Source organism: Bos taurus, chromosome 5, assembly GCF_002263795.3.
Source record: "Bos taurus isolate L1 Dominette 01449 registration number 42190680 breed Hereford chromosome 5, ARS-UCD2.0, whole genome shotgun sequence".
In the NCBI taxonomy this organism is placed as follows: domain Eukaryota; kingdom Metazoa; phylum Chordata; class Mammalia; order Artiodactyla; family Bovidae; genus Bos; species Bos taurus.
This window is the reverse complement of record NC_037332.1, coordinates 51,359,881-51,375,641: the sequence shown is the minus strand read 5'-3', so window position 1 is coordinate 51,375,641 and position 15,761 is coordinate 51,359,881. Positions and strand designations below refer to the sequence as shown.

Below are 15,761 nucleotides of genomic sequence, written 5' to 3'. Positions count from 1 at the left end.
AATGTCTATAGATCTCCATAAAGAGTAAAGACCACAGGGGGAAAGTCCTTACCCCCTCACATTGTGCTTGTCCATGACATTCCTGAGGTTGCTGCTGCTGCTAAGTCACTTTAGTTGTGTCTAACTCTGTGCGACCCCACAGACGGCAGCCCACCAGGCTCCTCTGTCCCTGGGATTCTCCAGGCAAGAATACTGGAGTGGACTGCCATTTCCTTCTACAATGCATGCATGCATGCTAAGCCGCTTCAGTCATGTCCAACTCTGTGTAACCGCATGGACAGCAAGCAGCCCACCAGGCTGCTGTCCATGGGATTTTCTAGGCAAGAATACTGGAGTGGGTTGCCATTCCCTTCTCCAACAGTCCTGAGGAGTACAGCCTTAAAACACAATGATATCCAGGGATAGCAGAGGGGAAAATGGAAATAAGGAACTCCAGGCATACTCCCCACTTCTCCTCCACTGCTCTCTCCTTCTGCTACCATTAGCATCTCTATACAGCAGATCATAACAGGAAAGGTGGACTCCTTAGTTTATGAGGCCAAGTTGTAGCAAGCTGAGCAAAAACCCAGAGAGAGAACAAATAGAAAGGTGACTCTTCTTTATGACATAAAAAAAGAGCTGAGATTCCTTTCTATATTTCATTGTTCCCCAGGGCTCTCTCCTTGGTGTTTTGTTAAACACTCTTCCTGGAGATCACATCTAATTAGGTTTCAACAGCAGCATGTACACCAATGACTCCCAAATCCCCATGTCTAAACTATAATTCTGTCCCAAACACCAGACCCAAATTTACCCCTACTTATTTAGACTTCATCTTGGATATCCCAAGGGCACATCAAACTCAAAATGCTTAAAATTCAACCAACTATCTTCATCTAGATAGACTAGGGTAACTTTGGGGGTCACACTGTGTAACACAGTACTAGTCACCCAAGCAAAGACCTATCCTTGACTCTTTCTCTCCCTCTTTTACACATTTAGTCTCCATGATCAATTGGTTCCATCTCCTACATCTAACCTTTGCCTTTTCTTCCTCCCTTCTTCCAACTTCTTTCTTCAAATTCTTGCCATTTCTCACTTGCTCTCTAGCTGGTCTCCCTGACTTCCTATTCCAAACCCTCATGGAACTTAACCTCTATAGTGCCACCAAAGGATCTTTCTAAATATCAGAGAAGGATGGGTCTCAAGAAGGACCCCAGAACTAATGGCAAAAGACACAAGACTCGTGGTTAAAACATAGAGGAGCTATTACACAGCAAGAAGCATGAACATCACTTTCGAGTCAGTTGCTTTGCCACCAAGTCCCATAGGTACAGTACAAAACAGCCCATATGGACGATGCATACGCACTGCTTTGTGGAAATTAGGAATGTGGGCTTAGGAAATCATTCATAATAAACTACTAGTAGATGCGCCCTTTGCCTTTGAGGGAGACATTATTTTTATTAATGCTGGACAGTAAGCAAATCTGCCCTGTGATTCAGAGGGAGACATTATTCCAGGACCATTCACTTTTTAAACACGGTTAAAAAGATATGACTCCGGGAGTTGGTGATGGACAGGGAGGCCTGGCGTGCTGCGATTCATGGGGTCGCAAAGAGTCGGACACGACTGAGCGACTGAACTGAACTGAACAAGATATTACAGAACTATAGGATACCTAGTGTCTTGAGAGACACATAGAGAATTTTCTCCCAACAGTTAGGCTTTGAATTCAAGCCAACTTCTTGACACTCACTAGTTGTGATTTTTACCAGTCTCCATCAATTTCTTTACCTGAAATTGAGGATAGCAGTTATCCTGATCTCATAGCGACTTTAGATATCAAATAAAATCACATGCATGAAAGTGTTCTATAACAATAAGCAGCATGCAAATGTGGTTATTAGTTATGCCTTTGCAATACACTGTTTATTATGTAGATGAAAAATCTAGAATTTTAGAATAATAAAATTAAAGATCAATTAGTAAAACACTTATTAAATGCCTGAGTATGTTCTAAGGTAGGCTTAGGTGGTACAAGGTAAAGAACAAAACATTTCCAGATCTCAAGAATTTCACAGTCTAGAAAGGACGCGGACAGAGCATGGTCTAAGATAACGTTCAGGGGACAGAACAGAAGCACAGAAGGATGACCTATGGTCATCTTTGACTTACAAAGTTTAGAGGGATCTAAGTAATCATTAAATCCAATCATCTCATTTACATTGGAAAAACTGATGACAAAAATGTTCAGTAACTTTTTTTTAGGGTTGCCTATCTAGAGGCAAGGTCAGAACTAGAATCCAGTCTTTTAGTTTGGTTGAAAAACAAAACAAAACACCTTCGTAGAAAGTTCCTATTCCGGGATAGAATTTTTACAAGATCAAGAGGGAAAAATTCATTTGGCACCATACATCTTTCTCTCCTCTGTAGCTTTAGTTTGTTGCCATTTTGCCTCTTTGTTCCAAGAATTATAATGGATGTATTCTTTGTCTAACTTTTCCTTCTCTCTAAGGTCATTTCCTCTTCTTCTTGTATAAAAATTCTAGCTAGAACAAACTTCCATTCTGACCTTTTTTCTTCCCTTTCATTCCATCTGGTCCCTATCTATTACCTTTTCCCCCACTATATCCTGTAAAATGCTAACCCTGCCACCTTTTTAATCCCTGATTGCCAGCTATTCAGTCTGCTTCCTGCTTTCATTTCACTCCAGTCTGCCATAGCATCCACTCCGTGAACCTAAAGCAGATTTCACAAAATACAAAGTGAAATATTAGCCCCAAACCCTGAGTTTAAAGACTAGATGTAATCAGCTGCAAGGAAAGATACCAGACAAAGATGACTATAACTTAAATAGCCTTCCTAGATATATAACAGAAACTCTGCTCCAAGGAAAAATTCACCAGTATACATTAAGCTTGACTTTAATTCTACTTATTGATTTTTAAAATCTTTCAGTACTATACAGTACTTAAATTTTTCATTAACCTCATATTTGAGATTGAGTTGGGGAAGAAGCATAGATCTATCTTTTTCAATATGTTCCACAATGGCCCTAGTTCAATAGCCTTAGATCTTAATTATAAAGTATGTTTTTGAACAATACCAAGAAAAATCAGATCTAGTCAGTGTAAAGCCTGTCCTTTGACTCACATTAAAAAGTTCCAAAAATATGTTTTATATTTCAAAGACTGAAGACATTATGTCTAAGGGCTTTGAGCACCTTTTGAAGCATACAGGGATGCTAAATATATACAATTTAATGCAATCTTTTACAATGAAAACAACACAATCCAACTTTAAGTTTTTAATGAACTAATCAGTTGACTGTTTTGGTTTTTATGATACACATGAGTTTCCTTCATATTCAATTACAGTCAAAGAATTTTAATTTTGTGAAATCATCTACGGTGGCAAGCATTTAAAAGCTCTGTTTAACCCAGAAGAACTAAAATAAAATCAATACTTGAACGCATACTATCTGTACAAAATAGCATTTAAAATTAGAACACCAGTAATTTTCAATATCACTGAAACCAAGAACAATGATATCACAGTCAATAGTGTTTCTGAAGGCGCAAGAGTGAAGGAAATCTGGCTCATGATAAATTATGAAAATGGTAATTACGTGGATAAGAATAAATGGCTTTAAATTCCCTAATGAACGATGAGTCAAGTCACTGACAAGAGCAATCAAAATATATTCCATATGTGATTAACAACACTTAAATTTGACATTGACAAATATTATTTAATTTATACAACCGCAGAATCATAAGCACACGTAGTCTCTAAACCTCCAGGTTACAATAAATTGTAGAAAGAATGGAATATCGGTCAGCATGCTCATTTTGTTTTTTGTCTTTGATGTTTTGACTAGAATGCATTTATTTTTTTAATGCCAATATACCTTTCAGGTTAGAGATGGAAATTCCAAGTCAAAATAAACCCTCTTTCTCTCACACACACAGCCACACTGAACACAATTAGAATAAATGACAGTTCATATAATACTTCCTCACACATTGAAGCAACATACAAAAAGACATTCTATCAACATGAGCTATTGATCATTTTCCTGTTAAATGTATTAAGTACCTGTTAGATGCCAGACACTGTGCTAAGTACCAGGAATTAATAGAAACATGTTTATGGTTCTGCCTCACAGAGCTTACAGTCTAACAGATTCAGTAAAATCAATTCACATCATTACTCAGCTATGAGCAAAGCTATTCAATGTAATAGAAACTTCTAAAGCACTTAAAAGAAATTGAGTAAGATTTAATAGCATTACTATTACAAACTATTTTAATCATTCAGCATGCAAGAAAACAAACTGCTTCCCTCTGACATGTCTAAATCTAACCTCAGATTGAAATTAACATACCAAGAAGAAAACCTGAGAATTTCCAGGACATTGATAAAACTGGCAACAGAATTTTTTTTTAACTGGGCTTGTAACATGAGATCTAGGTCATCTCTCAGTTGAATCGAGTTACACATTTGAGATACAACACCTCTGGCATTAGTAAAACTGGTTTAGAAAAAAAATATTAATTATAAAAAAGTCAAATACCCTACATAATAAGTTATTATGCCTTCAATGTTAAAGAAATCACTTTTTTTTGAAAGCTATTTAGGATTGATTAGCAGAGCAAAAAAGAAAAGGAGAGAGATTCACTTTATTGTAATTAGCCTCTAATTAAAATAAATTTAAATTTAAAAAAAGTTATAAGCACAATAAACACACAAGGAAAACCATCTTTTTCCAACTCCATCCTCCCACATATTCCAAATAACTACTTAAATTGAACAAAAATCCAGACATTGTGGCCAAAATTGTGACATTTAAACCTTAAAGAAAGAAGTTACTGTTGAAATTACAAAAATTATTTGAGGAGCTAAAACTGACTTGACTAAATCTGTGTTTAAGATAGTGCCTTACTTATAAAATAAACTTATTTCTTCAAACTGTAGGAAATAAATGAAATTTTCATTAATATGTGAAGAAAAGGCAATTTCTGACATGTTCTGGGGGAAAATATGTTCTCTAAATAGAAGACTAGAAAACTAAGCATAACACTTATGAATTCTATGCGCAAATTAAAGAACCTTTGAGACAAGTGTTTGAGGTCAGTGGCCAAGTTCAGGCTGCTTACTACAAGGAGAAGCCTGTCGGAGAAGTAATAGTAGGAGCCTTTCTGCTTGCATGGAGTGAAATTCAGGTGAGGAAACTCTCTAAAACCTTGCAACTCCAGTGCCAGCAGCATTAGCTCCACCCAGGAGCTTATCAGAAATGCAATATCTCCAGGCCCCACTGCAGAACCTGCATTTTAGCAAAATTTCCCCAGATGATTAGTGTACATTTCCAACTTTAAGAAGCACTGATCTAAAGGAAATGGTTTTACAGAACTATAGAGCTATTCCAGATATCTGGCATACACTTAAACTTCTGTATTCCCAGCACATTGCTTAAACCCTCCAAAGTACCACCAATATCAAGATGAGTTCAGCATCAACGGTACAATGAGTCAGTAAGAAAGAAACTAAAACCAGGGGTGAGATTGAACCTCTCAATATGATCAGTCAGCTCTTCCAGCTAACCCTTTTGCTGTCAACCACCTTGGCTCCAGATGCAATTGGGGTTGGAGGATTGTGGCTACAGACAACAGAAGGGCAGGCATACACATATCTCCCTCGCTAGCTGTCTTCACATATCCCTCTCAAGAATGACACAATCATGGCCCTTGGCCTACATACAGCCTGCAGATATGTCTGTTGGCCCACTCAGTATTTCAAATTTGAATAGCATCATTTATAAATCTAAAACTTTCACAGTAAAAATTCTACACTTCTAAGTCCTGTTCTACAATTCGGAAAATCTAGCAACACCAGGCCCACATTCTGGCATGGCAACAAATGGAGCCAAGGCTCAGTTCTCCCATTCTGAATGTTGGCCAGAATCTCTACCATTCCCCCCAATCTCCCCAACACTGTAGCTGAGACTGTCTGTTGCCATGGCCAGCTTCATTAATTCACATTCCCAGCCAGACTCCTATGCACATTTGAATTTGCAACCCCTTTACGAGTCTCTAGGGAGCATCACGTCACTGATCAAGTCATTCAGCCTATCTGAATTTATTTCTTTCATGTACATAAAACAGGAAAAGGAGCCATTGTTTGTGTTACACTGGTTTAAAAATCCATCTTTTGAGCTAGAATCAACCCACTTAACTACATATTACCTCACCTTAAATATATACTGTGATATTATTCTTCACAACTCATTCCAACTCAGATATTATAACTATTTCTTTTTGGAACTATTCTCCAGTTATAAACAAGAATAGTAAAAGCAGCTGTAACACAAATACATTGTTGAACCATTCCTCCAGATTCATTTCAAAACGTCAAGTATTATACTAAAATGGTAAATTCTGTAGCTTTGTTTACTGAAATACCCCCAAGCACCTAATGAGTATTCAAGACATTGAATAGATCTGTGGACTTTCCCAAGGAGTATAAATTCTCAAAAGTTCACATGCAGATTTTTGAATGAAGGTGTTTAATTATCAACAGGTATATGAAGATTATTCATTTGTTAACCTAGTTCTGTTTGGGTTAATCAACCAAATCATTTTCATTCGGTGACTCTGAAAACCAGCAGTAGAGAAGAGACACGTAACTCCAACAAACCAAAGACTCAAGGCCTGTTACAACTTGTTCCACAACAAAAAAGCATCATGCAAATTAGGAAAAATGGATAAATAGAATAAGAGTTAGTCTGATTCGATTTTGTGTCCCTTCATCTATAGTCTTTAGTTGTCATCATAATCATCATTAACATCATCACCATCCCAATCATATAAAACTGAACTTTGACAAACTGCTTACTGAAAAGCATTTATGGAACATTTACTGGTGTTCCAGAAACTTTCTATGCTAGCCATCTCTTGACTTTCTAAATAAAGGCATGTACTGCAACATTATTACATTTCCTACACCATGAAGCTTAATAGGTCAGGACACAGCAAAAAAATACATTTTTAATTATCTTGAAAACTTAAATGAAAAAAATATATTGCTGAGAAACTGAGGCACAGAGAAGTAAAGTGATTTTCTTGTGGTTATGTGGTTATTTATTGGTAGAGCTACAAAAGAATTTCCAGAGCTCTCACCACAGTACCACACGGGTTTTATAAAAATCATTTTCAAAATTTATTTGCTAACCAAAATGCAAGCCAATGAATTTTAACCCTTCAACAAATAATGTGATGAGCAAATATATCTTCAAATAGCAAAGTCTAAATTTTGACCCAGTTCTGGTGTATTTATACACACACCAACAATCAATCTAAAAGAAGTTTGCAACAAATGCTAAATATGCTTCTTAGCAGGAAACTACTGTGATATAACATTTCAGGACCTAAAGCTAGAGGAAAAAAAAAAAAATAGGCTAGAATTTTCCTTGAACTTAAAGCTGCCCAAAATGGGGCCTCTGTTTCCAGAGTCTGAGATGTCAATACCCTTGGCCTTTGGATTGCCTGCCCAAAAGGTAGATGATCTACCTCCTTTCTCCTTATATGCCATGAAAGAAAACTAAAGTTAGAACTGTTTCACTCAATTCAAGCCAACTTTCTGAAGAAAATACAAACCAAAGCAGGACCAGGTCACTGCTGCTGATATGTCTGATGGCCATTCTAAGGAAGAATTTACTGAACTCTTCAGCACCAACAAATTTGAGTATGCCATCTATCATACCCCTACGAAAAGGTACAACTAAACTAAGAAGGAAGTAGTAACAGTAATTAGGTTTTCTACCTTAAATAATTTGGAACTGTCATAAACTAATATAAATTAAAAAGTATATATGGTGCTTTCCTCAAATGATCTGAATTGACCACTTCTGAATTCTTGACTGATCTGAGCAGTCCCAAACTGGCTATATCAATGCACAAAGCTCTATTATTTGAGTAGACGTTAAGTTCTAGGAATTTAAAGGGCTTGTTATCTTGAAGAACATATTCTAACAGTCTCAGTGTTCTATTACTAGACTGAGATTTTGTTATTACTATTCCTATGACCACATAACCCTTTTGTAGTTGCCCGTCTTTGCTTACTCCAATCTATAAAGTCAAAAAACATGAAGCCAGGATAATGCCGACTAGAACAAATAACACACCTTGCTTTTCTCATCTAGATGGCCTTTATCGTAACAGAGCAGGAAAGAACAAGCATATGTTTTCTCTAATATTTAAGTACAATTCTTTTGCGGATCTCCAAGAATGTTGAGAGTGAAAACTCAGTCAGAGCCAAATAAAACCAAAGCACGGTTTTTACACAAAAATAATTTTCAATGATCAGTTTTTTGCACCAGAAATAATCTGTCTTCTCATAGCCCAGGTGATTCTCCTCAAAAATTTTAACTTTAAAGCACATATAGGCTTTTCAAAAAATCTTCTGTCACAGTGCCTACCATGGATATCTTCATGAATTCACTTATAAAGAGCTGTATAATCTGCTAGCTCTATAATCTGTTCTGTATTATTAAACTCAACAGAAAGCTCCATATGCAGCAACAGGAGGCCATAGGCAATTAACACTGCAAATAGTAAGGCTTAGAATCTTTGCATGACCTTTAAAGGTCAACACAGTTGCCCATTCACATGCATGCAATTATACAGTGACTAGTTCATAGCAGGGAAAAAACTCAAAAATATTTAGTAAAACAAACCTTGCATTCATCAAAAGCTACTTTGCACTCTCCAGGCTCTATATGAAGACTTATAGCTCAAGAAGATAAAAGAGCAAAGGAGACTTGTTGGGCTGATTGTCCCCGTTTTGTCAAAGTACTAAATTCAGCCTACCACTATAATTGCTAAGCAGGCAGCATTATCACATTATCCAATCTCTCTCTCTATAAAAAGTTTCCAAAATCTACTGTGTAAAAGGAGAACTATAAATATAAATGTAATTGAATAAGTATGTTTTGGCTATTGCTAGGGGAAAGGGAGATGTAACTTCTCGAACTGGCCATTCAGGGTAAATCATAAAATAATTACAGGTGCTATGGAGTAATTTAGGAGACTAAAGGAAGTGATTAAAAGGACTTTATCAAATAAAAGCATATAAGCTCTGATTCCCTAGTTATATTATATATCCCATATGGATAATTGTGAATAAAATGGAATACTTTCCTCATAGCTTATATATTCATGTCTTATATAAAGCCCAAGTAACCTGAAAGTCTTCTATTTTTTAAATGTTAATAAAAATCAACTGCATAAAATTTTCACTAATTCCAATCACTAAGTGGCCTATACTTATAGTCTAGGGTAAAACCCAACACATGCATGTAGTACACACATTGGAAGTAGGTGGGTTCAGGAAATTTAACAAACTTGGAGTGTAATGTCAATATGTTTCTGGAAATTTTATAGATACCATTTGAAACCAGAATAGCATTCTCTCATGTAATGCACAGTTTGTGTTTTGACTGCAGAGGTACATATTCAATAGAGAGAATATAGATATAGTCACTGTTTAAAATGTGTTGAGATTGCCAGTCATGGTGTCAATAAACACATTCCAAAAAGCCCTTACATAGAGGACAAAACTGATGTTTTTTGCATTTGTAGCCTAATGAATAAAAATATCTCCAAAAGAGAGAACTGAAGAGAAAAAATACTGCCTGCAACAGTGGCTCAAAGATTAAAGCTCAATTATAAGCAACCTTGTTAAATGACAGCTACAGTTGCACTGTAGGTCAAATCATGTAAAAGAGTGAAATATTAGGTACCTTTAAAATGTAGACCTTTTTTTAAAGGCCTTCTCTCCCCTTCAATACATTAAATGCAGATGTGTGTATGCATGTACATACATTAACATATAGAAGTCGAGATTAGAGTCATATCGCCAGAAAAAAAGTATTTAAATTCCGTTTTTCTTCACATTCCAATTACGTCTAACCATTCCTCTTAAAATTTCTGTCAAGAATGAGGAGAAGACAAAAATTGTTAGCTGGATTTCATTGACAAGGGCACTGACTCATTGTGCCAAATGAACAGAATCAGGCTCTCTAAAAATTACCAGTGGTCAATGACAACTTAAAAACCAAAACCAACTCCTAGGCTGCTGTTTGCTGGGCCTGACTTTCCCTCTCCCTTATTTCAGACTGCATTCTAAACCTAAAGTAAGACTGTTCTCTAAAAAGACTCATTGTGAGAATACATTCCTCTTTCAGTGGTACAGTTCCATGTGCTCCAAGTAGTTCAAAATAAATCAAAGAATTTTCAAACAAAATGGCAAATTCACCGTATTACCTGGCATTAAAATCAATGGTTCATAAACAATATATATTTCATGAAACACTGTGCAGGTATGTGGACCAGATATGAGGTTGATGCAGCTGGTTTGGCCTTCATATCTAGAAACAGTCTGTGTTAATGCATTTCTTTCTCTTTGCTTTGATGGAGCCCTACAAATAACAGGTTGATGAACTGCATTTGTAAATGTCAGGTATAGATCAAAGGGGACTACATTAGATGCTTATTTTACTTCAACTTATGGTTTTTCACCTAGAAAACAAAACTGCATTGCACAGTCAAGTTCCTTATTTTTACTTGAATCTTCAACGAACAAAACAGTCGCAGAATAATGTGACTTAATGAGGCATCCCTAATAAAATACTGGAGAAGTAAAAGCAGGGGCACTGAACTGTTTGTACTCTGGTTGTTTCATCCTCTCAAATATATTAGAAATAAACTGATGACACTTTAGAACATTCTTAGTTTGGGACATGCACTAGAGAAGCAAACGCCCATCAGTTTGCTACCACAGCCAAACTTAGGCAGAATCTGACAGTACCTTTTATCAGAGCTCATGATTCAAAAAAAAAAAAGGCCTGGAAAATGCTAGAGAAGCACATATTAGCCTATCTATATAGGATAATCCATAACTTGCAATTAGTGATAAATCAACCCTAAAATGCACTTTCAACATTTCAATACTCAAGAACACTTGGTAAAAGAATCAAAATTAAAATACTATATTGAAGATATAGAATCCAGGACCACTAAAACTTCGATACTATACAAAATAACTTCCATAAAACCTATCACCGCCTAAGTTTCATCACTTCATAAATTTTTAAAAAGGAAAAGTGGCCATGTCTAAAAACAGATCTTTTTACAGCTGTGTTATGACATTTTATAACTTGGTGTTTAGTAAATACTATAAAGCAGTCTTCAAGAAATATGTACCTTTCTTCACATAGATCCATGGGATGTCAATGAATCTTCACTCTCCAATCTGTCACTTAAAATAGCTAATACTTTGCAGCTTCAAAATCACATTAACTCAGTAACCTTAGGTTCCTTTTTAGCACAACTTGTAGCACTATAGGTGTTTGCTTTTATGCCAAGTTTTTTGGTTCTTCCTTAAGAGACGTACGTCATAGCACTATGTATAAATATGTAAGTTCAAGGACCCTAAACTATAAAACTATGCTAAAGGCAAGAATCAAGATTCCAGTCTCAAAAAAAAAAAAACTAACTTGAAAAAAGCAACATACTAAAACTGTGTTATGCCTCTTAAAAGTATCTAAGTACCTAAGAAGTCAGTTGGCAGTGTAACACTGTTCTCATAGTATTATATCTATAAATAATGTAACCCAATTTTTTTCATTGGAAGTTAAGAAAATGAAAATAAAATAAACTCCAGTGTGGTTAGTAATGGCCTTTCAATGGCTACTGATAACTTTAAAAATTAGAATTCTACAAAGGTCAATATGCAAACAACTGACCCAGGAGGTGATCCAAAACAGGACAAAGTAGGGAGAGAGAAGATTAAATGTGTCCGGTCATTTTTAATAATCTTAGATGTGAGATTTGAAACTGTAAAAGATTCACCAGTCTGAGAGTACATGTGCAAACACTGGAAGGCTGGAATAAATACAGATAATCTTAATGCTTGGTTTTTAAAGGGTTTAGAAGTGCTTTCAGTCTCCTCTGCTAGTTATTGCCATTTAGCACTTTACACAGAAATCTTAAATTAATTACTCATTTGTCTTAACTTACACTGCCTAATAGATCAGTTTTAAAGTGTTAATTGATAACAGTCTGAATGCTGATGTCTCAAACAATCTAGCTGGGGAAGACAGGAATCAGATAATTATCATGCAGTCAATAATCATTAAAATTCATCCTGTCATGAGTAAAAGACCCTTATGCACTGGCTGCTTTGGGGTTACTTTACAGAGCAAAGGTTGCATACAGGTTTGGCTTTGTTTTTTCAAGAACAGAGCTTGCAAAATTCAAGACGGTATTTAACACTCTCAAAAAGATTATTTTCTGTCTTATGGCCACAAGCCCAACTCACCCAGCACCAGGTGAAGAGTGGCTAGCTAGTTACTGTAGTGACTACACCTGTGATTCCACATGCTCCAGGCAATTGTTTAACATTTGCTCAGGAAGTGGAATACTGACTCACTGACTTGGAAAGCTTCGCATCATTCAGGGGCTCTCCAGCACCGACAGTTCGTCCTCTTTATGTGGAGACTAGATGGCTCAGCCTGCAGTTCTAGGGGAAAGAGGGCGATGGACCTCAAACTTTCCTTTGCAAAGGCAGTTTTTGGAAATAACAGGTTTCCCACTGACAGTGGCCTAAAAGAAAACACTTCTTGGTGGAATCTGGCCTTCTGGAATAGAAGAGGAAGGGCCAGGCAAGCAGTGGGTCAGAAAAACCGTGTAGTATTAGCAAGATTGTGGGGACATCCATCCGGAAACAAATGAAAAACCGTCAGTTTCTCGAAGCTGTGTTTTGTTTTGTTTTCTGAACGCTATTCCTAAAACGATCCTTGTCCTAAACCTCTCCCGTAGTATCCTTTACTAGATCTTTATCTCAGTAGTAAAGCGTCTGCTACCAAATCTAAGTAAAGCCTTTACGGAGGGAGACACGGCGCCAGAACTTATCCAGATGATTCTTTATGAAAACAGTCAGAGGTGGAGAAAGCAATCGCCTCATTGAAACACCCACCTTCTGCAGACAGGCCCGAGAAATAATCAGAAGTAGACAGAAAGTGGGGATTTCAGAAAGAGGACCTGAAACGCTATTGATGTCAGGGTCCCTTATACGCGACCCCCAGCTTCTTATTAGGAGTCCAAAATGATTACCAACCGAGATCGGTTAGGTAGAGGGATAGAATTAACACCCACTTCAGTCCTCGGCCGGGTGGCTCTCTGTGTTAGGAGAAATGGGGCAGAGAAGAGAGAGAAGAGAGGAAGGGCAAGGCTCTTGGAACCTCCTTCGCTTGCTCTGACCCCCTCGGCGTTCCTCTACTCCCGCCCCTACCCCGGCCTCCCAATTAGCATCTGCTATCACCCCCTCGCTGTCCCCCGGTGAGCTCCCTACAGCCCCCGACCCCCAGGTCCTCCGGCTGCCGCGCGAGTCCCCAGCGCCGGCGGGAGGCGCGGCCGGCACCTACCTGCAGCCCGGCTTCCTGGTGGCGGCAACACCTAGCGATGCTCCTGCAGCTTCCGCGGACCCGCGCCAGCCTTATCGCTCTCGCATCGCTTCCAAGATGCCAATCCGCCGTTACCGTTCTGGGGCATAGGGAAACGAAGTCTGGAGGTGTGTGCTAGTGGAGGGCGTGTGAGTGTGGCCCCGAGCGTGCGTGTGTGTATGTGTGCGCGCGCGCGTGTGTTTCCTCCTCCGATAGCAAAGAGGGTTCAGGAATCTCTTGACATCCAAACTGGAATCCCCTTAAAGTGGATGGAAGGTGACGTGTCTTTCCTCCTCTCGTTTTTCACGAGTCAAAGTAATCAAAAGATTTGTGGGCTAGGGGAGAAGCCAAAGTCCCCAGCCCTCGCCAGCGCCCGCGGTCGCCCGCTGTCCTCGCCGGTGCGCGCGGTGCGCTCAGCTCCTCACACTGCGAGAATCAAGGCGGTCTCGCAGCAATCGCCGCTCTTATCCATCTCTGATTTGTTTGCTTTTAAAACGCCGAGTAACGACTTTTCTTCCTCCCGCTGCACGTCGTCTCACACAGATACACACGCACACATCCTCAGTTCACTCTCTCCCGCCCTCCCGTTTGCTCTCTGGGGAAAGGCAATTGGACGGAACGGTTCACCTTCAGGAAAGCAGCCTCCGCCGCGTATTTCTCCAGTTCCCTGGCTCGCAGGTCCCGGGTCTCCGACGTGCGAGTGGCTGGGGAGGTTCGGGATAGGACGGAGAAGAGGCTCCGAGCTCGCTGTCCTCCGCCCTCAAGACGCTGGAGTTGCCCAGTGCAGGCAGGCGCTTGTGTTCCGGCTTTTAGCAGATAGGTCTCAGCTGATGCCGGTTCCGAGACTTGGCGCCAAGTCCACTTAACAGCAACTCATAGCCAGCTGCAGCCCCTCAATCCCGCCTCGAAGTGCTGCGGGCAGAACCCCACGCAGCCCAGCCGCTGCTCCTCTAGGCATCATGGGCTGGATGGAGGGGAAATCGCCGCTGTCCCCCTGTCCCCAGTACGCTGGCACCGTCACCACCGAGAAGGTGCGAGCTCCAACATCGAACACCAGCCAGCAGGTGCTGTCTGTGTCAGTTCGCTAAAGAACGGGAGAGATGAGGCGGGGGAGAAGGCGGAGGAAACAAATCAGATCCCCAGAATAAAAAGAAGCGGTTTAGTAACCGAAGCCTCCTCTCCGCCTCGCACCCTATAGGTGCTGCACTGTCAAAAACACACTAGTGGGTACCTTTTAGAAAGTCACCGTAGAGGACAGAATCCCCTGTTCCACCCAGACCCCTTATTCCACCCAGCCTGGAAGTCCAGGGAGTTCGGAATGACTGGCTTCCCTGTGTGGTGCAGGGAGAACGCAGGTGCAAGGAGAAAACAGGTGCCAACACTCCAGGTTGAGTTAAGCTAGAAAATACAAGGGCAGGACCAGGCGGCGTCGCCTCCCTCGATCTCTCTTCCCAATAGCCACCTCTGTTCAGCAGCCGCACCTGCTTCTGAGAGCAAACTGCGGTCTTGAAGAAAAAGAGGCAATAAAAGATGAGAGGGCAGATGTAAAAGCTGGACTATGTCTCCCTCTAGAGGGAGATCCGGGTTAGTACGCTTTACAGGCTGTAACTGGGACTTCAACTTTTCCACAAAGGAAGAGTATCTGGCTTCAGAGAGTTTTTTTCGTTTTACAAATTCCAACCTTTAATTTATTTATAGACAGGATTTGTACCGAAGGCCTAGATAAGCAGTGTCTTTGATAAAGGAAACTTACAGTCGTTACAGAAATTTAATAGCAAAATGCTGAAAGGTCATGTCCTTACAGGTTTGGGCAATTTGAGCGCTGACTTAAACAGTAGGCATAAGGGCTCAAATGAAGAGTCTTCTAAGGTTCAGTTTGATTAAGTTTGGCCATGAGCAAAACTTTAATCTAGTGACTAGAGGATTATGCAAAAATGAATAAGTATGAATAATGAATTTGGAAAAAGAAAATCTAAAACAAAGAAATGATCCTGATGGATCCAGGAAATCTTACAAACCCCTTATATCTAGCGATAACTCACAGATCTTGCTTTGGAGCCAATACCCATACCTTATTTAACTAGTCTTTGTCAAGGTGACTAAATTCCTTCTAGCTCTGAAGTTTTGTGCTTTTATAGTTCTAATACACTAAAACCATTGACAGACGGTCACATACTCCTTTCATCAGTTACAGGTATAAGTAATACTGGTTACCACATTTACAAAGAAATGTGGAACATAGTTTCACTTTTTAGCCATCTTAAATTGTGCTAGGCTG

General features: G+C 39.2%; 1 protein-coding gene across 1 annotated transcript in view; it reads right to left on the bottom strand.

The window, feature by feature from the left end:
- TAFA2 (TAFA chemokine like family member 2) overlaps nucleotides 1–14,942 on the bottom strand; it is a 564,942-nt gene extending 550,000 nt beyond the window's left edge. Inside the window, exon 1 of the mRNA XM_002687401.7 lies at nucleotides 13,466–14,942. The gene's annotated coding sequence lies outside the window, so the exon portion shown is untranslated. The remainder of the gene's footprint in view (nucleotides 1–13,465) is intronic.
- Between the last annotated feature and the right edge of the window lie 819 nt (nucleotides 14,943–15,761).